This window comes from Monodelphis domestica, chromosome 2, assembly GCF_027887165.1.
Source record: "Monodelphis domestica isolate mMonDom1 chromosome 2, mMonDom1.pri, whole genome shotgun sequence".
NCBI classification, from domain to species: domain Eukaryota; kingdom Metazoa; phylum Chordata; class Mammalia; order Didelphimorphia; family Didelphidae; genus Monodelphis; species Monodelphis domestica.
This window is the reverse complement of record NC_077228.1, coordinates 420,565,643-420,592,455: the sequence shown is the minus strand read 5'-3', so window position 1 is coordinate 420,592,455 and position 26,813 is coordinate 420,565,643. Positions and strand designations below refer to the sequence as shown.

The window sequence follows — 26,813 nt, the reverse complement described above, 5'->3', positions numbered from 1 at the left end:
ACATCCAATATACATGTCAGCTATGCTTTTATCCAAGTCATTTGGTTTCTAGGAAAGATCCTAGCAGCCCTGGACTAGATATTTTATCCAAGTTGACATCCAACCAATTAATGACTACTCTTTGTAGTTCTGGACCTTTCCTTCTTTCTTAAAAAAAAATTATTTATAATATTTTGCCATGGTTACATGATTCAAGATTTTTCCCACCTCTCTTCCCTTCCCCTCCTGGAGCTGACAAACAGTTCCACTGGGTTATACATATATCATTGTTCAAAATCTATTTCCATATTATTCATATTTGCAATAGAATGAACTTTTAACATCAAAATCCTAATGATATCCCCATCGAACCATGTGATCAATCATGTTTTTCTTCTGTTTCTACTCCCACAGTTCTTTCTCTCTGTATGTGGATAGGGTTCTTTCTCATAAGTTCCTTTGCATTGTCCTGGATCATTGCATTGTTTCTAGTAGAGAAGTCCATTTTTCAATTGTGCCACAATGCATCAGGCTCTCCTGTTTCTGCTCCTTTTGCTCTGCATCAATTCCTGGAGGTCATTCCAGTTCACATACTAATTCTATCACCATCAGATACCACAATTTGTTTAGCCATTCCCCAATTGATTGGCACTCCCCCATTTTCCATTTTTTTTTTTGCCACCACAAAGAGCATGGATATAAATATTTTTGTACAAGTATTTTCCTTATTATCTCTTTGGGGTACAAACCCAGCAGTGCTATGGATGGATCAAAGGATAGACATTCTTTTAAAGCCCTTTGGGAATAATTCCATCTCTCTCTCCAGAATGGTTGGATTAATTCACAATTCCACCAGCAGTGCATTAGTGTCTCAATTTTGCCACATCCCCTCCAATATTTATCACTTTCCTTTGCTGCCATATTGGCCAGTCTACTAGGTATAAGGTGGAACCTCAGAGTTCTTTTAATTTGCATTTCTCTAATCAGGAGGAATTTAAAACACTTTTTCATGTGCTTATTGATAGTTTTTATTTCTTAAATGAATGTAGGATTAAAATTAAAGTTTAATACTTGAAGTATTATATTTATAAAGTTTATTATCTAACAAAACAACCACATGGCTAAGCAACAGGTAGAATTCTGAAGAGAGTTGTCTGGGTGGGTAGGGGTTTGTGGTGAAAAGTTATGGCAGGAGAAATGTGGTTTCTTTTCAAACTAATCTATTCAGAGAGAATTAAGGGTTCTGAACCCCACTTCTGGTCGCCATCTGAGAACTGCCTATTCATATCCCTTGACCATTTGTTGATTGGGGAATTGCTTTGTTTTTTGTAAATTTGATTTAGCTCCTTATATATTTGGTAAATTAAACCTTTGTCAGAGTTTTGTTATAAAGATTTTTCCCAGTTTGTGGTTTTTCTTGTAATTTTGTTTACATTGGTTTTGTTTGTATAAAACCTTTTTAATTTGATATAATCAAAATCATTCATTTTACGTATTGTAATTTTCTCTCTCTTGCTTGGTCTTAAAATCTTTCTTTTCCCACAAATCTTACAGGTATACTATTCTATGTCCACCTGATTTACTCATGATTTCATACCTTATATTTAAGTCATTTATCCATTTTGAATTTATCTTGGTATAGAATGTAAGATGTTGATCTAGACCATATTGTTTTCCAATTTTCCCAACAGTTTTTGTCAAATAATGAGTTCTTGTCCTAAAAGTTGGAATCATTGGAATTATCAAACACTAACTTGTTGAGGTCATTTACCCCTATTCTATTCCATTAATCCACCCTTCTATCTCTTAGCCAGTACCATATTGTTTTGATGAACACTACTCTATAGTACAGTTTAAGATCTGGTACTGTCGGCCCCCATTATTCACATTTTTTTTCATTATTTCCCTTGATATTCTTGATCTTTTGTTCTTCCAGATTAACTTTATTATATTTTTTTCTAATTCTATAAAAAAAGGTTTTCAGTAGTTTGGTAGGTATGGCACTGAATAAGTAGATTAATTTGGGTAGGATTGTCATTTTTATTATATTAGCCAATCCTACCCAGAAACAATTAAAGTTTTTCCAATTATTTAGAACCAGTTTTAATTGTGTGAAATTCTGTAACTTTCTAATAAACAAACCCATCTTTCTAATTTGAGATTTCATCATTTATTGCTGTTGTTGTTGTTTTAAACTGAAATTCAGGTATACTCTAGCATAGCATCTACTCAGCTACTTGTTTAATAACTATGTCAAAATAATAAGAAAAATCATATTATTTATATGTTTTATCTACTGGTATATTTTAGAGCACTATAAGGAGCACATGTCTAAGATTCAGAATGCCTGGGTGCTAGTTCTATCATTAACTAGCTGGTGACCATAGGCACAATACTTTTGCTATTCAGGCTAAATACATTGCTAAAATTTGAGTATTAATAATTTAAATTCTTATCTGACAGGGATATTGCAAGGCTCAAATTAGCTGATAGATGTGAACTTTTACATTTTCATGTAAATGTCTTATTATTACATAAGTAACATTCATAAAATGAAAAATTCACCATAGATTTCTGCTTTCCCTCCTAGAATGTTTAAGATATATTAGATTATAACTCTAAAGATATATCATCCTAGGAAAATATGGGATATTATTAGCAACTCCCATTTTTTGTTGTTCTTTAAAGTGTATATGAGTTAATAATAACTGGGTTTTTTTGTTTGTTTTTTAGTAATTTTTCAATTGTGTCTGATTCTTTATAATTTTTTAAAATTTTCTTGGTAATGTTACTGCAGTAGTTTGCCATTTCTTCCTCCAGCTCATTTAGAGATGAGGAAACTGAGGCAAACAGGACCAAATGACTTGCCCATGGTCACACAGATAATAAATGTCTATATCTGGCTATGAGCTCAGGCCCAGTTATCTATCCACCGTACCATTTAACTGCCCATAACTTACATTTATATAATTCTTTAATTTTAATAATAATAAATAATAGCTTGCATTTACATAGTGATTTAAAGTTTACAAAAATGCTTTTCAAATATTACCTTTAGATCTATTGTGCTAGGAGGGACTTGACTGAGTCATCCATGTGTATTACTTATTGTTTCTGTACTTATTTCTTTTGTTGTAACAAGAGATGATTTTTTTTCTCTCTGTCAAAAAAACTTAGAGCAAATTTTCTATATTCATGAAGGATTACATGTCTGATAAATGCTTTCAAGGTTTTTAATAACTAAAATAGGCTCATCTTTGATGGAAGGGGCATTTTGCTTGAATCTCTCAATATATTTCAGGGGGTGAAGGGTGTAGGATGTCTTAAGGATACCACATCTCCAGTTTTATTGAAGGTGGGTACTTCCTTTAAGGGAATAAACTTTAAGCTGAATTATTTTCTGTTTCTGTTACCTGACTTGATGTTTGGGTTGTCATAGAGTGGGTAATGGGTGCAAGAGGGGAAATAGTTGAGGTAAGAGGAGTCTGAATAGATATAGAGGTAGTTAGAACAGGACGAGGAACATGGAGAGATAATTTGGGGATTTCTCAAGATTTTCTCAAGGTTTTTTATATAAGTCTTGAGACTGCCCAAATTATCCTCCAGTTTTTTCTCAAGGTCACTTGAAGTATTTTCTAGTTGTCTTTTAAGGTGAACTTTTAGTTAAGCTTTGAGGTCAAGGATTGGTTGAGTAGTAGGAGGGACCAGTTGCAGTTTTTGGGAAATACATTGGATAGACCAAGACTAAGATGAATCTCTCATCTGGATTTAGAGGTTACTCAGGTTATTTACCAGTTTTTTTTTCTTAAAGAGGGATAAACTGCAATGTATCCAGTTATTATAAGTATACTCAAGAACAGTGCTAAATAAAGCCATTGTGAAATGTTCACTGGGATTAACCATTTTAGATAGATAAGAAACAGCATTTCCCCAATTTGGGTTATGCTGTTAAAAAATCATAATTAGTTGCCTATATAGTATTTTTCAATCTAATTATTAAAATTGCTTGCAATTCTTTTTGTCATTGGTGGCGCTACTGACTAGAGATTAGGGTTTCACAAAGCTAGTAGGTGGGTTCTTCTGGAGACTTCAGATAAGAAAATTGTTAGGGGGCAGCTAGGTAGCTCAGTGGATTGAGAGCCAGGCCTAGAGACGGGAGGTCCTGGGTTCAAATGTGACCTCAGACACTTCCCAGCTGTGTGACCCTGGGCAAGTCACTTGACCCCCATTGCCTAGCCTTTACCACTCTTCTGCCTTGGAGCCAATACACAGTATTGACTCCAAGATGGAAGGTAAGGGTTTAAAAAAAATTGTTGTAAGTACAGGCATATCCTAATCAATTAGCCTTTGAGTGGAGGGCAGGTGAAAAGCCTGAGCCAGTGACAAAATTTAGGAGTGAAAACAGAGGAAAGCAAATGCTTTCTATTTTAGGCAAAATAAAACACACTTTCTTATAGGTAAAACAGCCTGAATTTTAGCTAAGAGGTTTGGGAGAGATTTCTACTTTCTCTTGCCCCTGTAGTGATAAAAACACCAGGACCCCATGCTTTTACCACATGCTTTTACCACATGCTATTATTTTATTTTTAATGGATTTGAAAGCTTTTCAGTAATAAAGGAACACTTCTAGTTACTCCTGTTTCCACTAACTGCTCTGCTTGGTAGAGACACTTGGGGTTTGGAAAAGACCTTAAAGAATTCTGGGCTATAAGATGGAAGCTTGTGGGGGCAGGGTTGCTTCCCCCCCTGAGACAAGGAGCCAGGGATGGGAGGATTAGGGGGGTTTGGAAGCATCACCCCAGGTAGAGCCCTGAGGGCATGGTAATTGTGTTGTAAGAAAAAACAGCCAGCTTACAGGACTGCATCCAGTAATTCAGCTGTTTTCAGTTTAAGGGGGAAAGAAAAAAATATTTAAGACTTACCCTTGCACCAGCAAACAGACCAATAGTGTAGGTTATAGCAACTAAAAACTGACTGATGAATGCTTTAGAGATAGTGGAAAGTGAAGGAAATTTGAGGGTGCTCATCAAACTTTTGTGGGTCGCCAATTAATGTAAGAATTTAAATTTTGATTTTATGTTAAATATGAGAATTATAAAGTAATATTGTGGTTGCAAATTTAAAAATATTATAGCTTAAGTCAAAATGACTTTTAGCAGCTTTCTTTACAAAGAGGTGGAAAGAGTAAAAGTAGAAAAGAGACAGAAAGTACTGCCTAGCTACAAATACCCTAAGTTTAATTTTAATATCTCAAGACTGCACATGTGAATCCAAAAACCAATCTCACCAGAATCCAGAGTCCTAATGAGGAAGCCAAAATCCAAAGAACCAGGAGAAGCTGAAGAATTCACTAAGAATGTTCAGTGCATAAGAGGCTGACTGCCAAGAATCTCACCAGAACTCATGCTGAAGGCAGTGCCTCACCAAAGCACGAATGAGCAGAGAGGGTCTCCTCACCGAAGAACCAAGGAAGGAATCACTCCACTTACCACTGCAGGATCTAAGGGAAGCATGTCTTCAAGCACCAAGGCAGGAATAACTCCAAGCCAGAAGATTTGAAGAGAGAAGAAGCCCTGAATACAGGAAACCATGGACTTTTTGTAGTCCTTTTTCCATGTTACTTCCTGTCTCTTCCCCTCTTCACAAGAACCATTCACAGCTTCCCAACTGCTTAACCCTACCCAGGGCTGAGCAGTCCCCTTCTGAGGTGAGAGTTTTTGACTTGTGAACTCTTCCACCTAATGACTGGTCAAGTGTTAAGTAAGGGTGTTTAAGTTTTTGATTGATTAAATTAAAGGTTGCCAATTGATTACATTAGAAATAACAAAGGAGATAATTCTATCTTCGTTATACCTATAACAGTCTCTTGTGATGAACTCAATATAACTACCTAAAAAGAAGGAAAAAAAAAGGTTAAGCCGTAGAATGTTCAGAGAAGCAATTTTGTAGTATCAGGTAGACTCAGATACAAGAATGAGTCCATTTTCATCAATGAAGATACCCAGTGGTACAGATTGTGGGACCCAATATAACACTGGTCTCTCTGCATGCCTTGTCTACCTTTTTTTGAAGCCTCATTTCTTTGACATCTCTTTGATAGCTTTTATTTCTCTCTTGTCCTCAGTTCATTGTTGATAATGTGCTATATGTAGCCTATTTATCTCTTCTATACATCTCTCCATTATCCTTTTTTTTCTTTTTTTAATTAATATATTTTATTTGATCATTTCCAAGCATTATTCGTTAAAGACATAGATCATTTTCTTTTCCATTATCCTTTGCATGAATATTTAAAGATGTAGTTTGTGATAATTTTAGCAGAATAATAATAATAGAAGGAATAGAGCAGAAAAAAAATGAAGGAAGAAATGTGTTTATTAGGCACTAACTGTATTCTAGGCACTGTGTTAAGTACTTTGGAAGTTTTATCTCATTTGATCAATGGTGTTAAAAAAGTGGGATTATTGTATGGGGGAGAAGCTTGGAACCATTGAAAGTGCTGAAATTCCCCAAATACAATCTACTCAACTTAAGTCTTTCTCTCTAATTCTGGACCCAGCTTACTGACCATTGATTGTGTCTTTCTAAGACACATATATACCTATTGAATGATATTATAGACTGTCTAGTTAATTGTATATCCTGTGATATTTGTGTTTAAATGTTGTGATTCTACTGTCATAAGTGGAAAATGATAATTTATTATAGTATTTCTGAAAGATTTTTTTCCATTTTTATGTTTTTTATGCTGTAACCAATTTTCTATTTAAATGTTCTTGGGAGGGATTTGTTTAATTGGGTTTCATGCCAAGTTTTCAGCAAATTGCATTGCTTCTAAATATTGTAAAAGGCAATACTACTCATAACTTTTCACTATCCTTCTCAGTGATATTTGCAAATAAATTTACATTCTAAGATTTTTTAGGCTTAGCTTAGGGTACCATATCTCTTCGATTGGCAGGGAAATTAAATGTTTGCTGGCTAAGGTTCGTTAGCTTTTTATGGCCTAGCCATATAATTGTAAGTTATTTCTTTAAGTGGATTAATTTTTTGTAGGAAACATCAGTACTAAATATATATTTCATTTCAAAATTTTCAGCATCGTTATCTTGTTTCAATAGCTCTGTTGGGGTGGTTTTGATTATAAGCCGTATCTTCTTTTTATTCTTCTAAATTCATCTTGGTTTTGATTCTTGCTTCAGTTGATGATTTGTCTAAATACTACCAGTTACTTGGAAATTACTCCCACATTGATTGTAGCATGTCAAGATAATCAGTTTTATTTTTGTGATGTTATTTGTTGCTGTCCATGTCCACCAACTTTCCTTTTTGTTCTTGAAGAAAATATTCATGCCACCTAGGCACGAGATATTTGTAGGGAGTCACTTTAAGGAAGTACATTTTAATGAGAGAGACTAGGTGGGGTACTATAATTTAATAAAGCATTATCATACACATGCAACAAAGATAGGATTAATGTTGAATGTATGTATATCATCTATCAACCATCCATGTATGTATATATCTTTTAATAAAATACAATGAAAGACTTTTTAAGAGTCATAGACTATCATAACTAGAGTCTAATCCTTTCATGCTTTAGCCTTGAAAGTGGAGAAAATAATTATTTCATTGTTAGTATATTTCAAAGAAGACACTATGAGGAAATGTAGTTAGAATGAGGAAGTAGAATCCAAGACACCTGAGACTAATCAATCCTCAGTCAATACAACAGCAACACAATGATAATAATTGATATTTATATAGAACTCTCAGATTTGCAAGAAGCTTGAAGTTAATAGCTAGATGGTACATTGGAAAGAGTACACAGTCTGGATTCTGGAAGACCTTAACAAAAATCTAGCCTCATACCCTGGTTGTGTAACCCTGGTCAAATAACTTTTGTCTGCCTTAGTTTCCTTATCTGTAAAATATTATCACCTACCTTCTAGGGTTATGGTAAGGATGAAATAAAATATTATTTCTAAATCATTTATCACAGTATGTCACATGTTGTTGTTGTGTCAATCATCGAGTCATGTCTGATGGTTGACTATAACACATTAGTCCTATCCTTGGGATTTTCTTGGCAAAGATATTGGTGTGGTTGGCTATAATTTTTACCATTGGATCAAGGAAAACAAAGGCCAAATTGTCTGAGGCTGAATTTGAACTCAGACCTTCTTGACTGCTAGGTAAACACTATCCATTGAGCCACCTAGCCATCTCTAAGGCTGTGGTTAAGTAACTGGCCAGAATCACCCAAATAGTAAGTATCTGTGGTTATATTTGAATTCTGGTGTTCCTGACTTTCAACCTAGTGCTCTATCCACTGAACTATTTCACTTGGCACAAAGTAAGTGCTTAATAAATCCTTGTTCATGTCTTCTTCCCTTTCCTATATTCTAATGACGAGGATAGCACATGCATATTAAAATATATAGCAAAAGACTAAAGTGAATAAATGTAAACATATTCAAAATAGCTACATGTAAGATCTTTTGGCATTCAGTCACTTTTCAATTATGTCTGACTCTTCTTTACCCCATTTAGGTTTTCTTGATAAAGATACTGGAGTTTTTATGCTATTTTCTTTTCCAGCTCATTTTATAAATGAAGAGGTGAGGCAAATAAGGTTGAATGACTTGCCCAGTGTCACACAGCTAATAAATAAGTGTCTGAGGCCACATTTGAATTCAGGGAGATCTGTCTTCCCTACTCTAGATCCAGTTTTGGGGGTGTGGATATAGAGGAGAGAGACAGACAGAGAGAGAGAGAGAGAGAGAGAGAGAGAGAGAGAGAGAGAGAGAGAGAGAGAGAGAGAGAGAGAGAGAGAGAGATCTCACAGATTTTCTTTGGATCTGAATGAAAAGTAATGTTTAGTGAGACAGGAAAAATAGGTTGAGGCCAGGTTGTGCTGGGGTTTTAAAAGCTAAATCAGAAGATTTTTATCGGGAGGCATTAGGAAGTCACTGAAGTTGACTGAGTTATAGGAGTCATGTGGTAAGATCTAAGCTAAAGGAAAAATTACTTTGGCAGTATTGTATATAGAAAAGATTGAAATGTTGAGAAACTTGAAGCAAGGGGACCTATTAGACCCCTACTGACATTTCTGCTTAGTAAAATATCATCGTTTGTTTCTTTTGGTGATAATACTGAACATTAAAAAATCTTATCAGTTGATTTTGACCTTCAAATTTTGACAATTCAGTTAACTTTCAGTTATCCTCAAAGGAGTAATATAATATGTATAGTTAATCTAAAACATTAATAGAGCAAAAAATGTCTATTTTGTTTTTAAATGCAATTCTGTATGTTAATTTGGATGTAAATATGCTTGAAGGACAGGGACATTAGAATGAATGATATAATGATTTCATATGCTAAGGTGGTAGAGGCTGCCCAGTTCTCCAATCATGCTCCTTTGTTAAACTTTCCTACATTTAACTTTATTCTAGAAATTATTTCTCTTAGGTTCATATAAGGCCTATCCTCTTTCAAACATACCCCTGAGCTTTAGAGATAGTTAAATGTTTGGTTTTCAAAGGACTTATTTGCAGACAAAGTAAATAAAGTGATAATGTCAACAAAAGTATAACTGAACAGCTTAAGTACTGTTGAATAGTAAGTTTCTAAGTTGACTTAGTACTTACAGTAAGAGTCAAGGTGTAATATAGTTAGTCTAATTAGGAAGCTTATTTCAATAGAGTCTTAAGTTTACTTTCATGCAATAGAGAGGAACAGTTGCTTAACAAGAGAATGAAATGGATTTGAAATCAGAAGATTTGAACTCTCCAAAATTTTTAAATTGATAAGCTTTTATTAATTACCCTAATATTCCATGAATTTTTCTATATATTGGTAATACAAAGACCAAAATAAAAGAGAAGTAATCCCTGCACTCAAGAAATTTATATTCTTTTGGATGTCATTCACAAACATATATACATAGAGATAAAGACTGGACTTATGATTTTTGTTGGTCTTATAAACTCATAGGTGAAGTAATTCCATCTTTGTGTCATCTTCTTATAGTTAGTCTAGTTAGTCCCAAAATATTCTCAGCAATGTAATACTGTCCCATTGTTTAAACTCTCTGAGCCTCAGTTTCTTCATTTGTAAAATGGAGGGCAATAAGTTTGGACTTGCTTGGCTCAGATGTGTGTGTATGTTTGTGTGTATGTCTATAACAAATGTCATAGCATAAATGAAAATTCTTTGTAAACAATGAAGTTGTGAGACTAGAAAGACAAGATATGTCAATTGACACAAAAATTCATTGGAATTTTACTTTGAAAAACTTTTTTTCATCCTTTTTTTTCCTTTATGGATAAAAAAAACAGTTGCCCTATATCAACTGATATAGCTAGACTCATCTAGGTATGATATATCATATGTTATATCGGCATATATGATCCTTTTATAACTACTCAAATGAAAGGTATTTTATTTATTTTTATTTTGTGAATATACTCTAGGCAGAAGGCACTGGACTTTGAATGAGAAAACCTTCATTAGTATAGTGAATAGAATGCTGGACTTGGAGTTGGGAAGACCTGAGTTCAAAATTCTGCCCCAAATGCTTTCTAGTTATGTGACCCTGAACAAATCATTTAACTTCTCTAAATTTGTTTGCTCCTTTGTGAAATACAGATTATGAGACTTATAATGCTTACCTCAGAGGGTTGTTGTGAGTTTAAATGAGATAATAGATGTAAAGTGCTTATAACAAAGTATGCAGTTAACTAGAATCAATATTAGCATGAAGTTTAAAGTTATTTGCCCATGATTGCAATGAAGTTTTATTTTAAGACTTCATGGTAGCCGAGAAATGACTCTGTGTACTCTAAGGCTGTCAGGCCAAACTGGAAAAGATCCTGATGGATTCTGTGTATGTTATCTGAAAACCAGCCTGGCTTATCAGAAAATTCTCAAAGACCATATGTAATGCATGCAGGGGTAGTGATTTTCATTGATAAAGAAAAACCCAGATCTATAGCATTAATTTTATAGGCATCACCTTATTTGATCCATAGAGCAACCTAGTGAAGTAGGTAGGGCAGATATCATTGCCTTGATCTCACAGAAGAGGAAACTAATATTCTGAGTGGTAAAATGACTTGCTTGAAGTCACTTAGCTAATAAACTGGAATTACAACCCAAGGAACTATATTCTAAGTTCATTGTACTTTCTACTTATAGACTGTGGAGGCATAATAATGCTTTTGCTTTATTTGCAGTTGCTATAGAACTTACTGCACCAGTTAAAATGCTTTTCTTTGGTTTATTTTTCTGATTAGGCGGAGACTTTGGATTTTTAAAGAAGAAAGTCAATAATCGGACAATCTGAATGTTGAAACAAATTGCCATGGTTGGAACCAATGATTGCTAAATCTTTAGTATTAGCAACCAGGTAAGATCAATTAAATGACTTCCATACAGTATTAAGACTTATTTAAAATACACTTTTAAGTTTACATGGAGCTCCAAAACTAATTTTTTGGCTTCCCTACTGGTTGTGGATGAGCCTGCATGACATTATTGAAAAAGAAGGTATTTATCTTCATCAGAACTAATCACAGTGCTCAGCATTGTGATCTCTTTCTACCCTAATTGCTCTTTCTTTTCAGAATTGTTTTCTTACAGATGGCTTATGAGTCTCAGGTCACTTAACTAAGAAAAGTTTGGTACTTCTTTTAGTCAGGTTAGATGAACAAGAGGGAAAAGATGGCACTGTTTTTGAGCACTTTATTATTGCCTGCCAAGACAAAAGATTTAGTGATGATGAGAGACTCTACTCAGGCATCTGTTAGAGTGTTAATACTGTAGGTTATGGGAACAAGAAAATAAATTATACTGGCTTAAGGGGCAAGTTAGCTTTTCCTTGGATCCAAGCAAAGTGATTCTCTGGCTTACTTTCTCACAGTGACAGTCATCTTGTAAGATTTGGCCATCTGTTGTCCATGGCATTGGATTTGTGTACAAGAAAATTCTTATTTGTTCTTGGTTCTATCACTGAATTTCCCATATCTTGGCTTACTTGCATGTAAAATGGAGTTATTGTGAAATGTACTGTATTTTAGTGATGAATTTTAATGTTGAACATTTCAGATAGCTCTATAAGTCAGGAACGTGGACACTTTCTGGGAGGGATAGTTTGCTTGCCCCTAAGTTGTATCAGCTGTCTAAAGTATAAGCATCTTAAACAAGAAAAAATGAAACCAAAAGGATGGTTGTATTATTCCTTTAAGTGTCATTACTAATATAACTTACACAATACTCAGACTTGACCCCTGCTTTGTCTAACAATCTTTTATTTCTGTGACAACTGTATGTTACCCTGAGACTTGATTGAGTTAGTGTGATAAAAATCACTATGAGCATTCTGTGAGTTTAGAGAAGTCAGGAATTGAAATTATGGGAAACCTTTAATTCTTCCTATTTGGGGACATAGTCAACCATTTATTTGTGACAGGTAATTTTCATTTTTGTGGGTGTGTGATGCCATTTGGAAAGATTTTTTAGAATGATCCCTGGCATGTAAGGAAATAATTCAGTTAAGTGAAAAGCTTCTCAAACTTAAAAGGTTTAAAGATGTAGCACATTCGTTTTTAAGAGATACTGCAGGTGTTAGCAGATGAAAAATAATTTGATTTATCAGTAATGCAAATATGTTTCCTCTTCATCTCTCTAAATGTTTTCAGTTCTTTCAAATTGAGGCCCTTTTGAAAACGCTTTCCAAACCAAATCACTTAAACTTTTCCCAAATAAGGTTCATTTTAAGGTTAAAACCAAGTTTTAAGAGGCATCATTACATAGTAGATAGAGAACTCCCCTCATTTAGGAAGCCCTGATGTTGGTTGTATGACTCTGGGAAAGTCACAGCAACCTTCAGTACTCAGGCAACTCTCTAAGAATCTAAGTTTCAGAGAAGGTGCTGACCTGTACTGGTAGAAGTATTCATACAATGTCAGTGAATTCAAATGTCTAACTCAAAAATAAAAATAAAACAAATTCACAATATATAATATTTAGTAGGAAAATGATGGACTAGCTCTTTGACCCATCCAAATGAATAATTTTAGAAATAAACATTTTATACGTGAAACTTGGCTCCAAAGGGTTCATGAAATCCTTTAAAATAGGAATTTTGTTAACTATCTGTACCCAATTATTTGCATGGATGTCACTTCTTCTTTTCAATCATTTGCCATTCAAATCCTGCTAATCTAGCCCTCTCCTACCTTCCCAATCAACTTCTAACACCTTGTTTCCCTGCCATGGACTCTTAGATCCAGTGACACTGACCTCCTAGCTGTTCCACAAACAAGTCACTCCACTTCTTGGCTCTGGGCATTTTCTCTGGCTGTTCCTCATTCTTGGAATGCTTGTCTTCCTCTTCTCTGTTTACAGGCTTTTATGGCTTCCTTGAAGTTCCAATTAAAATCTCACTTCTATAGGACACCTTTTCTAACCCCTTTTAATTCCAGTACCTTTCCTCTCTTAATGATTTTCTACTTATCCTGTATATAGTTTGCTTTATATATTTCTTTGCATATTTTCTCCTTCATTAAATTGTAAGCTTCCTGAGGGCAGGAAATAGTGCTCTTTTTTTTTTTTTTTGTTTTCAGTATTCTTAGATCTTAGCACAGTGCCTGGCACACAGGAAGTACCTAATAAATGCTTATTGAATGAATAACTTTGTAAATACAGTCTGCCATCACTTGTAGATGGCTTTAACAGGGATTCTGGTTATACTCATTAGTTAGAATAGACTTCCCTAGCAAATGGGAAGTGTTCCTGTGTTGTTTGGTTAGGTGCCAGCAGATGGCAGTTTATGGGACAAGAAAGAAAAAACAAATCTTATATAATATATATATATATATATGTATGTATGTATCTAATCTCTCTTTCTATATATATACACATCTCCTTAAAGTGATAACTGTTTATATTTTGAGATGTGAGCTTCAAATCCTGCTTTTCATAAAAGTTGAAAAAGTTTCTTCATTGGTTTGAAAAGAGATCTTTTCTTTCTTTCCTATTTTCTTCAAAAGATTTTGGATAAGGGGATAAAGCAAATACATTTGCTGTTCTTGACATTATTTACATAGTTCAGTGGAATACAGGACATCTTGAGTTCAAATCCTGCTTTACTTACAAGCTGTGTGACTGGCAAATCACTTAATCTTTTCATGCCTGGGTTTTCTCATCTATAAAATGAGGATAATTATGGTACTTACCACACATGGTATTTTGAGGGTCAAATAAAATAACACACACATGTATGTAATGCTTTGCAAACCTTAAAGTGTGATATAAATGGGAGCTGCTATTATAGCCAAGCTTTAGACTTTTAATCATACATCACTGAATTCTCACTCTCTTCCTCTCTTCCCTCCAAAAACAAAAACAAAAAATGAAGCTAGACCAAGAAGTAAAATGCCACAAATATGCATGCTTTTAGAACCTAGTATTTTTGGTATATGTATGTAGGCTGGCCCCTTCTTAATCAATCAATCAACAATCTTTTATAAAGCATTTACTATGTGACAGGTAACTGGCTGCAATTTAGAGAATTTATTTATTTTGTAAACCAGTTGTTAGGGATTTAAAGTATGTTTGCTCATGAAATACTCTTATGCATAATGGTTAGGTTTCCAGGCAACCCAAACTTTTACTGTAATTTAATTTCTTTATACGTCGAATATCCTTTAAAAATTCTGCTAAGCTCTTTTTTGAACCCATATTTCCAAGTTCTGAATTTTTCATCTCAGTCAGGTAGCAGTTTCTTAAAGGATTTGGAAAGATTGACATTGTATCACAGGGACTCAAATAGAACTTGGCACCTTAGCATGGGCCAGGGTAATAGGACAAATCCGTAGCTGAATCCACAGTCATGTCTTCTTAAAACTTTGTATCTTTTCCAGTGCCTACCTTAGTGCAACAAGTGCTTTATATGTGTGTGTGTGTGTTTGTGTATGTGTGTGTGTATTTCTTCCAGAGGGAAAAAAACCCCACCAAATCACCTAGGAAGATTTGGGATTCTGTTCTGGACTTATTTCCCTCAGGAACAGAATATAAGAGAAAATCTGGCACGAGTTATCAGAGATAGGTTTTTCTTCATAATGCCAGAGGGAGCTAGGTTCAATGGATAGAAAACTGAGTCTGGAACCAGGAAGACCTGAATTCAAGTCTAGCCTAGGCACATACTAGTTATATGACCCTGAGCAAGTCACTTAATCTCTGTTTGCCTCAATCTACTAGAAAAGGAAATGGCAACCCTCTCCAGTATCTTTGCCAAGAAAACCTCATCAACTATCTAGTTGTTGGATTAACAAACTGACATGACTAAACAGCTGAACAGAGAGATAAGGCAAAGGATTCAAGCAATGGAGATCTTGACACTGAAGTTCTCTCTGAACTCTGGATCACATGGTAGAAGGATCGTAGGATGCTAAGTGGATGATGATGGAGAGGGAGTTGGAGAGAGAAATGGAATGGATACTCTGGTAATCAAATTATCTATCTAGTGGTGTTGGGGTGTGCTAGGAGTAGATTGTAAGAATTCCTCCACTGGAGAGAAATGGGAGTATTAGGATAAAGAGATGGGGTAGCTTCAGTGCTAGCATTTCTGGAGGGAGAGGGCCCTGGGAAGAGCTTTGGCATCTGAGAAGCCTATAGCATCACAGGGGAAAGGTTCTAGTTGTAGAAAGTGGGACAGCACTGACTGTTTTCATTTTATACAGGCTGTTTTAAAGTCTCATATTAGTAAGTAAAGGGATGCTTGAACTTTTATTTATTATGAAAACTTTTCTTAGTGAGATTTCTGTTTCTCCCACTTTTTTTGCTTTGCTAGGCAAAATTGCAAGGTGATACTGTTAATCTAAAACTAATAATATTTTTTCCAATGTAACATTTCCAGTGTAAGAATGACAATTTAAAAATGTATAATTCCCTATGACAACAAATACACAGATTTAAGAATAATCTTCATCAGTGTTACTGAAATTTCTCTGGTACTTCCTTCTCAATGAGGAAACCTGAGTGCTCAAGAGTATACATCATCAACTTATTTTACCAAGGAATTGATAAAGTTTTTGCACTTTCAAGCCTCTTCTTTTTCTTGAGGCAGACAGTTTACTTTTTAGTACCTCCCCCAGGGTTTTCTACAGCAAAGAAGATGAAGCATCTAAAACTATTCTTTCTAATTATAATTTGGGCTTGCCTAGTAGAAAAGTTTGGCACCAATACCACAAATGCATTTTTTTGCATTATATTTTAACTTTATTTTCCTTGCTACCATGGAAATTGAGGGTTGGCAGAATCAACTCTTAGAAGTATTTCTTTGTCCCTTAAATTGGGTAACTTTACAGTGCTCCAGCTAAGTGTTTTGTCTTTTGTAGTCGGAGCTACTGATGTCATTATATATGAGTGTAACGAGATTGGTATTGCACTTCTGAAGATGACCTTTTGGTTTGCAACTACTGTACTACTAGCATAACCTATCCCCTTTTGCAGCCCACTAATGGCTCTTCATGGGCAGCATAGCATCATGAGCCTAAAATCTTTCTCATTCCTAATTGTGCTAAACAATGTTGCCCAGCCACTATGCTTTTCCTACTGCTAAGTCCTATGGTTTATACTTATACTGCTTTTACTCCAATGGTTTGTTTTTCTCATTGTTCTAGACCTATGTGGATTAATACCAGTGATCGAAGATCTGGACCTATCTTCCAAATGTGTTTCTCCTGTCTCTCAAGCCTTTTCATTGAAGTTTGTTATGTATCTTTCCCAGTAGAACTGAGTTATAGAGGATATCACTTCTTTTTGAGTCTACTGTGTTCTAGGTTCTCATTGTTGTTAATAGTCACCCTATTACTTCTTGTTACACATATATTAAATGTGACTCCCAAGGGGCCCTGACAGGAAACACCTCTGAAAGTAGGATATTTGAGACAGGGTCAGGTCTTTTACCACTAATGAATGAATGAATGCAAAAGCATTTATCATGTGCTTACTATGTGCAAAGCACTTTGCTGAGCACTAAAGAAAAGAATAAAAATATAGGTAGCTCCTACCCTTAAGAAGCTCACATTCTTATAAGGAAAGATCACATATATATGAGGAATTGGCTAAAGGGCAGACTGTACAAAAGGGACCATTTGACTTGGAAGACCATGACTTTATTGCTTGATGCCAATTCATTCACATCATATTCTGTGACTGCCTATTTGCGATACACCCTATCTTTTTAGGGATTTTGAGAGAGGAGAAGGCTCCGTTATATATTCAATTTTAAGTTGTTGTTTTTGTAAGGGTGAATCTTGATTTTATTGAGTCATTTCCATGCAGGGTAGGGGTCATAAAGCATGATTCAGCCATGTGAGAAGCAGAAGTGGTTGGAGCCAGATGTTCAAGGACTCTAGGGTGAGTCTGTTATCTGAATGTCACCAATGAGCTGAGAGCTAATTGAAGCTCATTGGTGGTGGCCAGATCACAACACCTAAGTCAGTCTGGGAAGAAACCTTGTAGTGGGAGCAGCTTGAGAGAATCATGAGCAGAGGAAGAAATTACAGCAGTATAGCCATGTGGTCAGGGCTGCTAGATAGCACAATGGATAGGATACCAGGTCTGTAGCCAGAAAAACCTGAATTCAAATTCAGTTTCAGACATTTACCATGTGATCTTGGACAAATCACTTTACCTTGTTTGCCTTAGTTTTCTTATCTATAAAATGAGCTGGAGAAAGGAAATAGCAAACCTCTCCAGTATTTTTGCCAGGAAAACCCCAAATAGAGTTACAAAGAGTTAGACATGACTGATAAATGGTTAAACAACAGCAATAACTGACTTTGTGGTCCTCCATAAAGAACCTAGATGTCAATTTTGAGGAGAGGAAAACTGCTTATAAAGGGATAGAGCCAGTTATTCCAGGCTAAATAGGGAATATGCTTTATGTATAACAATTAGAGCAGAGAAAAGGGGTAAAGAGAAAGGAGGGTGGTTGTGAGAGCTAGGGAACACTTAGAGGCAACTAGGAGATGAATAGCAAGTTAGAAAGAAAAAGATTCTGAGAACATGAAGGAAAGGCTCTTTCTCATTTAAGGAGTTGGGGACAGGGAATTTGTGTATATAACATAAGGCTGTTGAAGTGCTGAATGAATCTTGATAGATCTGCATGCTGTATCTAAGTCCATTCATGATACCATACTCATCTTTCTTTTTAGTTTCTTCCAATTCCTTTTGTTCTATTGCTTTCTTTTAGAAGATCTGATCAGGAGAAACTGATAAGATTTGAAACAAACAGAAACCTAGCAACCAAGGGTAACACAAATAAATAAGAGAAACCAGTAGGTATGTGGGGTAGATAGAGGTCTAAGGAATAATAGAAATAAGTGTGTGTGTGTGTGTGTGTGTGTGTGTGTGTGTGTGTGTGTGTGTGTGTATGTGTGTGTGTAATAACTAGGGGAAATACATTCTTTAGCCTTCACATGGGGCAACAATCTAATGAATTTATAGCTTAATTTGAATAATGCAAATATAGTCTCACATCTTATTAAAATCTCAATTCTTTAAAGTTTTAAAAAAGTTATTGACCTGGTCACTTTCACTATCTCTTAAAAAACTGCTATGTGTTTACCTTATACAAAAATGTCAGGACATATAGGCGGATTCTTTTCCTAAGTGCTCAAAATAGGCATGTGAAGATTCAGGTGAAGAAAAATCACTTTTCTTCCCCCTCCCATTAGAAGCAGGAATTAATTGAAAGTTTTTGAGAAGACCCCCCCACCCCCCACCCCCAGTCTCATTTTGCTGTACCCTGGAGATTGAGCTTTGACAACTCTGCCCTTGTTCAGATCCCTAACTCCTTAGGAACATGTGTACTTGTCAGAGGATGCTCAGCAGCCAGGAGTGTGCCTCTCAGCTTCTTAAAATAAAAACATGGGGTGGGTTGGGGGTAGAGGGGAACAACTTCTTTTCCTTTGAGGAGTATGATCTTTGCCATCTCACGACTCACTGAAATAGCACAAAAAAAGGAACATTATTTGGCAGAATGGAATATCTAGGGAATGCATGTACACATACGCTTTTCCCTTTCTCTAGTGCATTTGAGAGGCAGTCTGGTTGAGGGAAGTGGTGGCATTTTTAAATGAATACTTAAAATCTGAAAACTTTAATTAGCCCATGTGAACTTATGGTTATTCTTTCATTTGGGGCCTTTCTAGCTGCAGGGTCCATATGTTCTGAGAGCTGATGAGAGCAGTGAGTTGGCTGGATAAAGCCTATTCTACTCCCCCTACCTCACCCCTTCCCCTTACACTGGAGACTTTTTGAATTTCAAAATAGATGATCTTGATTAAACTAGTTTAAGACTATGTTAATGATACTGTAATTATCATTTGTCTTTACCTTGTGTGCTAATGATTAAAGCAAACATTTAATAATTGTGGAGTGGTAAATATACTTTAAATTCTAAGCCATAAAAAAAATTTCCATTAACAAGAATGTCTTTGTATATGATTAAATTATTCATTGGCTATTCCAGAGCCAGATTTTGTCTTCAGACCTAAGTGGAAGTCTGGAGAATAGCAACAACTATGAAACCAAGTCTACAGAATCACTCGAGTTTGTCCCTTACTTTCATGTAGAATTTTGAGTTTCTTTGCTATTAGATTTTGATTAAAAATTAAATCTTCAGAAATAAAATGATTTCTTAAAGGTAGCGCTGTACAATGTGAAAGGAGCATTGCATTTGGAGTCAGAGGACCTGGGTTCATCTTCCAGCTTGTAGTCATTAACTTCTCTAGGCTTTAGTGCCCTCATTGATAAAATGAAGGAGTTGGACTAGAAAGTCTCTATGGTTTCTTCTATGAATCTTGAAAATATGATTAAGCCATGGTAAGATATGCCAAAGTGATTCTTATTGGGTGGGCCAAATTAGGTAGGCTCAAGTTCCTAAAAGCCTCCATTGGCCAGCATTTTGTTCTTTGGCTGAGCTTATAGGAAGTATTTTAGGATGATCTCCTTTAAGCATATGTAGATTCCTTTATATATTTGAAAGGTCTATATCATCTTCCTTTTGCTTCACCCCACCCAGGCCCTTATTCTAGAATGGAGACCACACCTACCACACCCTTGGCTCAGGGTCAGGGAAGTCCTGGGGCTCTCCTTGGCCAATTTCCCATTTAGAGGGGAGGTTTCCAACTAGAACAATCCAAGGAAATGCAAACACACACACACACACACACACACACACACACACACATTCACACTGTAGTTGTTCCTTTCTTCCAGTAAAGGATAATATTATAGATATGCCAACATATAGATAAGGATATAATTATGCTAAATTACAACTTTAATAACATTCATACTCATATCCACAAAGAAATCACAGTGACTGGATACATTAACTTACCAGAATTTCTTTGGGACGACATTAAAAATATTAATGCTTTGAAATAATTATTTTAAAAAATTTAAAGTAATATTTTATTTTTTCCCCAATTCCATCTGAAAATAACTGTAATATTTGTGATTTAAAATTTTTTCTAATTCTAGATTCTCTCCTTCATCTCTTCTCCTTTAGATATAAATGTTTATTAATAATAGTTTATATTCAAGTAAACAAATAATTTTAAGCACACAGAATTCAATCTTAATGTCAACAAGGTGAGGTAGATTGAACAAGTATGAGAAGCAACATGGGGAAATGGAAAGAATATTAAATTTGGATTCAGAAGAACTGAATTTGATTCTCAGCCTAATTATTTCCTAACTGTGGCCTTGGGCAGATCATTTAACTTTTCCTAGTCTAGTCTCAGTTTTCTCATCAATAGAATCAATAGAATGAGGGAGTAGGAGTAAAATTACATTATCTTTAAGATCCTTTCCAGGTCTAAATCTTATGATCCTTATTTTATGGATGAGGAAACTGAGTCTCAAGGAGGCTAAATTGCTTTCTTACAGGTGTAAGGTGCTACAGTTACACTGTAAGGTGCTGAGCTGAAATGTGAAGACAAGCCTTTGGATACCAGTCTAGGTGTCATTACTAAGATGATACCACTATTGAAATGCAATGAAGCAAAATTTATCATAGATATAAACCTATCCGTAGAGAGGAAAATAGCAATTTTTGTAACAAAATCAGCTCAGTTTTCCTGGATCCTAGAATTTTTTAAAATTCAATTTTATTTTCAGTTCTGAATTCTCTTCCTCCTCCACCCCAAATCCTACCCCTTGATATAAAGCAAGAAAAGCAAAACCCATTATAAATAGCAAAACAAATATTAGCTATGACCAAAATATGAAAGGAAAAGAGAAAAGAAAGAAAAGATACTCTAATCTGCACTGTATTCCATCACTTTTTCTAGAAGTAGGTAGCAATTTCCATGATTCTTTTATCTTAGAAAGTTGATAACAGAGAAAAGAGTTCCACAAACATTTCATGTTGTAAAGTGATATTTTAGATCCTTTTAGGCTATCTTGTATGATCGTGTTAACTAATTGACAACAAAAGGTAACAATAAAGGAATAGAAGACAAGAACAGGAGTTTACTTAATCCCATAAATTGTAATAAGAGGACTATGGAAACAATTATCAAACAGTTGTTGCAAGCCCACAGTGAATTTATTAGTGTAAAAGTGCTTCTTGTGCCAAAAAAATAATCTCTCCTTTATCTTTCCTTCTTTGTTTCTGTTCTTTCCCTTCTTTATCACCATTTTGTTTTCCCTATTTTTTTCATTTGCAAGAATATCATACCTTTTGACAATTTTCCTATTGCTTATTCTTAATTGTATTTTTTAAAATCCATTTATGTTTTCCCTAATAGTTCTTTGCCATAAATTATATGTTTGTAATTATTTGAGTTTGGAATAATTTTCCTTCATGTTCACTGTTTAGACTATTAATATAGCAATTCAATTTCTCAACTTAACTTAATGAAAGTTTTATCATGGAAAGCAGTTGAGAATGACATCTATTTTTTAAACAAATTAGAGCTGACTTTATAGTATGTAAAAAAATAACTGATATTTTCATGATTAAAAATGTTAAAGAGTATGTTGGGGGTGTCAAACATAATGATATAAAGTACTGCAGAAATTAACAAAATGATAGTACTTAAAAATCTGCCATTAAATTGTTTTAATCCATTTAAATTCCTTGAACATTTATTAATTGCTAACTATATGCTAGGTGCTATGTGTGATATACTTTTAGATTAAATAGTGTTCTTCCCTGATGAAGACCTATATGAATATAAGTACTCAACAGAAATTCAAATGAGTACATAGTGTGAAACTTAGAAATATTTGGAGAATGTGCAAAATACAAGGCTAGTAAGGCTAAGAATTAGAAATTGTTAAGATACTTAGTGGAATGAAATGAAAAATTATATGATACTGGATTGGTTATTGTGTCCCATCTCATTTTCCCTAAGTCATCTCTCTGAACTTTAGAAAAAAAAATGTTTAGTGTTATTTTCTAAATTGCAAATTATATAATCTTGTGTAGACTTTTAAAATGTATATATCTACATATATTTAAAAATATATATATATAAATACATCCATACATATATATCCAACTAAAGAACAAAATCAGAGCTTCATGTTTATCTATGAATTTATACTATATAAATTATATTATAAATCATATAAGATTTCCATTGACATCTTTCTATTATGGTCAAAATAGACATGGGTATATTGTAGAAGTTCTTAACCTTTTTTTCATGTCATAGCCTTTTTTGGTAGAAGGTAAAGCCTCTGGACCTCTTCTCAAAATAATGTTTTTAAATAATTTAAGGAAATTATAAATTTTAATTAGCAGTTAGTGATGATAAAGATCATTCCCCCCCCCCCCCTTGCAAGTTCATAAATTTCCTAAAATCTTGGGAAGGTGAGTTTTTGTGGATTGTATGTAAAAAACCCTTAGTTTAGTACTATAGTTGCCAACTGGTAACAACCATGAGCAATTAGGTACAATTGTGTGTTTACACATGCATGTACATACAAATTATATATCTACACACATATATATCTTGCAGATATTTTAATAAGTAGCACATATATCAAACAAACCCACTTAGTTTACAAACATTAAAAATGGTATGTATATACACACATATATGTAACATGCCACATTTTATATATAATACTTTATTTTTTACATGTGAACTAACCTAAAATATCTGTGAGACACATATATATTCATGTGAAATGTTCATATTTTATATTATTGTAATCCTGTCTATAGATCAATGTGTATTTTGATCATAGTAGAGAGATATTGGTTAATATCTTATCTGATTCCTTTGTGGAGAGATTGTTAAAAAAGACATATTGTGACTTTTTGAATTAGTAAAGAAGTGGAAGTTGAGGGGTTTTCCACCAATTGAGGAATGGTTGAACAAGTTGTAGTATATGATAATTATTTAATCCTATAGTGCTATAAGAAATGATGAGCAGGATGACTTCAGAAAAATCTGGAAAGACTTACATGAACTAATGCAAAGTGAAGTGAACAGAACTAGAAGAATACTACACACTGTAACAGCAGTAGTTCTTTATGAACAACTGTGAATGACTTTAGTTATTCTCAACTCTGCTGTGATCTAACACAATCACAGTGACTTATGAAAAATGTCATCTTCCTTCTGAGAAAAAGAACAAAAACTGGTAGAGTCTGAATGCAGACTGAAATATACTAAATTTCATCTTCTTTATTTGAGATTTTAATTTGAGATTTCCACAAAATGCCCAATATAGAATAATATTCTATATGATTATACATGTAAAATCTATTTCAGATTGCTTGCTGTCTCAGGGAGCAGGGAATGAAGAAAAGCAGTAGGATCAGAATAAAGGAGAGAAATTGGAACTCACAATATATGTAGAATTGGAATTCTTTTTATAAGCTAAAATAAAAAATAAGAATAAGAAAAATAAAATATTTTTTAAAATGATTCCTTTGTGAGCCAAAAATATGTTGTAGATAAACTTAAGGTTCTTGCTTTTGTTCTTTATTTGGATACACATTGTTCTTGTTTTTTAATCCACAAAAAAATAAAATTCTAGCAATATTTTAAGTCAGTGGTTTTATTTCTAAAACAAAGACTACATGAAAATAATTTATATTATATTTTAAATTTATTTCTCTGGGTACAGATTGTTTCTGTGTAGTGGAACATGAGCTCCTTGAGGGCAGGGACTATACGATTCTTCTTTGTGTCTCTGGTGCCAAATTGAGCAAATAATTAATTTATTCCTAAATTCAATGTTCAAAGAGATCTCATCAACATAGGGGTTCTTCAAAATACATTTAAACATGCATAAGATTAAAATATTTTACATAACAGATAGCTACTGGGAAAGATCTTGATATTTCCTGTTTAATTATCTGCAACTTAACTCCTACAGATGAAAAGGCATTCAGTTATCATATGACCATGAAAATGCATACATTTAAAAATTATATAAGATATAATTATATGCTTTTTCTGTAAGCTAACAATGGGATAATAAGACATGCTTTATCTCAAAAGCTAATACTTGTTAAGTAGAAAATTTTACTAAAGAATGTTGAAAGAAGCTCTTTGAAGAGAGACCCTGTGTACTTCTTTGAATGGGGCTTGGTTGGTTTCTAGGTACTGTTTGTTCAGGCAGGATTTTACTTAGGTAATTGGAGTGATTTACAAGATAGGAATCATGAAGTCTTTGAATTGAAGGTGTTTCAGGACTATTTTAATTGTTATTATTACCATTTATTAATAAGTTATATCCTACATTTACCCTAAGGTTTTTCTATGTTGAGCACATTTGAAAATCTAACAAATAGATTAAATAAAAATAAATTAAATCTATTTTATGGTAAGTATTGTAAATTACTGTTCAAGGCAGAATCTGTTAATTACCATTTCCTGAACAATTTTTTAAAAAAAATCTTTTTGCTCATAATGCTAACAGACGTATTCAATGCTTTATAGGATTAAGTTTAGAAAACGTGTTGGGTACAGTTTGTAAAACTGCTAAGCCAAAGCTTCTTTACTTTTAAAGTTCATTGTCTTAGTAATTTGTGCCAAACAATTTCAGATTTCCAGTGATATTTACAAAGAATGATGAGCCAATGGATTTAGAGCTAGGAAAGGTTCTCAGGAATTGTTTAATTCAAAAAATCTCACTAGCTTTTAGATTAGAAAACCATATCCCAGAAAGGGGAAAAACAGTAATCTGACCAATGGGCAGCTGAGTGGTGCAATGGATAGAAAGCTGGACTTGGAAGCAAGAAGACCTGAATTCAAATTTGACCTCAGACACTTAGTAGCTGTGTGACTCCAGGCAAACTCTGTTTGCCTCATTTTCCTCATTTATAAAATGAGCTGGAGAAAGAAAATGGTAAAACACTCCAGTATTTTTGCCAAGAGAATCTAATGTAACATGACTGAACAACAACAATGATTTGTCCAAATTTGCTTAGGTTAGCTGTAGGGGACCAGCTCTTCTGACTATAATTCCACTATTCTTTTGACTCTTCCATGCTATATTTCATTGTCAAAGCCCCATAATTATTTAAGCTGTGTTTCTAACACTATCAAAAGTACAACGAAATGTTACTAGAATCAGTACACTATAGTTCAATAAAATAAGCTCCTAATATCAGAGCACTGCATTTAGGTAACACTGGGAAATGACAAAGTTTAGATTAAACATGGGACTCAAAGAATTTACAGGGGATTAATAGGGGGTTGAAACACTGAATCACAGTGCTTTGATAACATGAATATGTGTTAAAGTGCATTAATCACAAAACTAACATGTCTGGGAGTGGGGCAGTCAAAGAAAGTACCAAACTTTTGCCATACCACAATGTTGTATATAGTAAAGGAATGGCTTGGGAGAAAGAAAACCTAAGTCTTTTCCCAGGATCACAGAGACTCAAAATTAGAAAAGACCCTAGAAATAATCTAATGCTTCCTGTGCTTCTACAAGGTCTATGCTACAATATAACCACTCAAACATTCTTTGTTATAAATTACTGAAGAGGAACCTGCTACTTTCAGAAACCTCCCATTTCACTTTGGGAAAGGTCTAATTGTTAAGTAGTTTTTTGTCACATTCAATCTAAATCTGCCTCTTGAATTTAGACCTGTTGTTTGCTTAGAGCAAGTCAGATAAGTCTATATTCTCTTCAATTATCTTGCTACCCCTAAATCTTCTCTTTCCCCTGCTAAATAAACATTCTCCATACCTTCATCTGATCCTGATATAGTGTAGTCTAGAGGTACATTAAATTCCAGGTTGATTGCCTTTTGCTGGATCTTTCCTAAAATGTGGCATGTAGAATTTAACACAACATTCCAGTTGTGATAGAACCAGCACAGAGCATAATGGACCATCAACTACCCTAGTCCCACTATATCCCTGTTTTTGCAGTATAGCATCACATTATTGACTCATACACAATTAGCAGTCCACTACAGCTCAGACTTGTTCAGATGAATTGATGTCTAGTCACATTCTCCCCAATATGTAATGGAGTTGATTTTTTGACTCAAGACAAAATTAATAATTTAAACTTATCCTTATTAAATGTCATTGTATTTGTTTCAGCCTAGTATTCTAGTTGGTTGAAATATTTTTGGATCCTGATTGTCATTCAATATGTTAACTAATGCTCAGAACTTTGTATCATCTACAGGTTTGCTATCAAATCAATGACAAACATATTAAATAGTTCAGGTTCAAAGGCAGAACCCACCCTGGTGAATGCCTTCATCACCTCACATTACTACTGTAGTAGCTTACCTGTTGAGCTCCCTGATTCAAGT

General features: G+C 34.3%; 1 protein-coding gene across 1 annotated transcript in view; it reads left to right on the top strand.

The window, feature by feature from the left end:
• Positions 1-26,813, top strand: part of HIVEP2 (HIVEP zinc finger 2) — a 305,027-nt gene that overhangs the window by 92,357 nt on the left and 185,857 nt on the right. Inside the window, exon 2 of the mRNA XM_056814745.1 lies at positions 11,280-11,392. The gene's annotated coding sequence lies outside the window, so the exon portion shown is untranslated. The remainder of the gene's footprint in view (positions 1-11,279; positions 11,393-26,813) is intronic.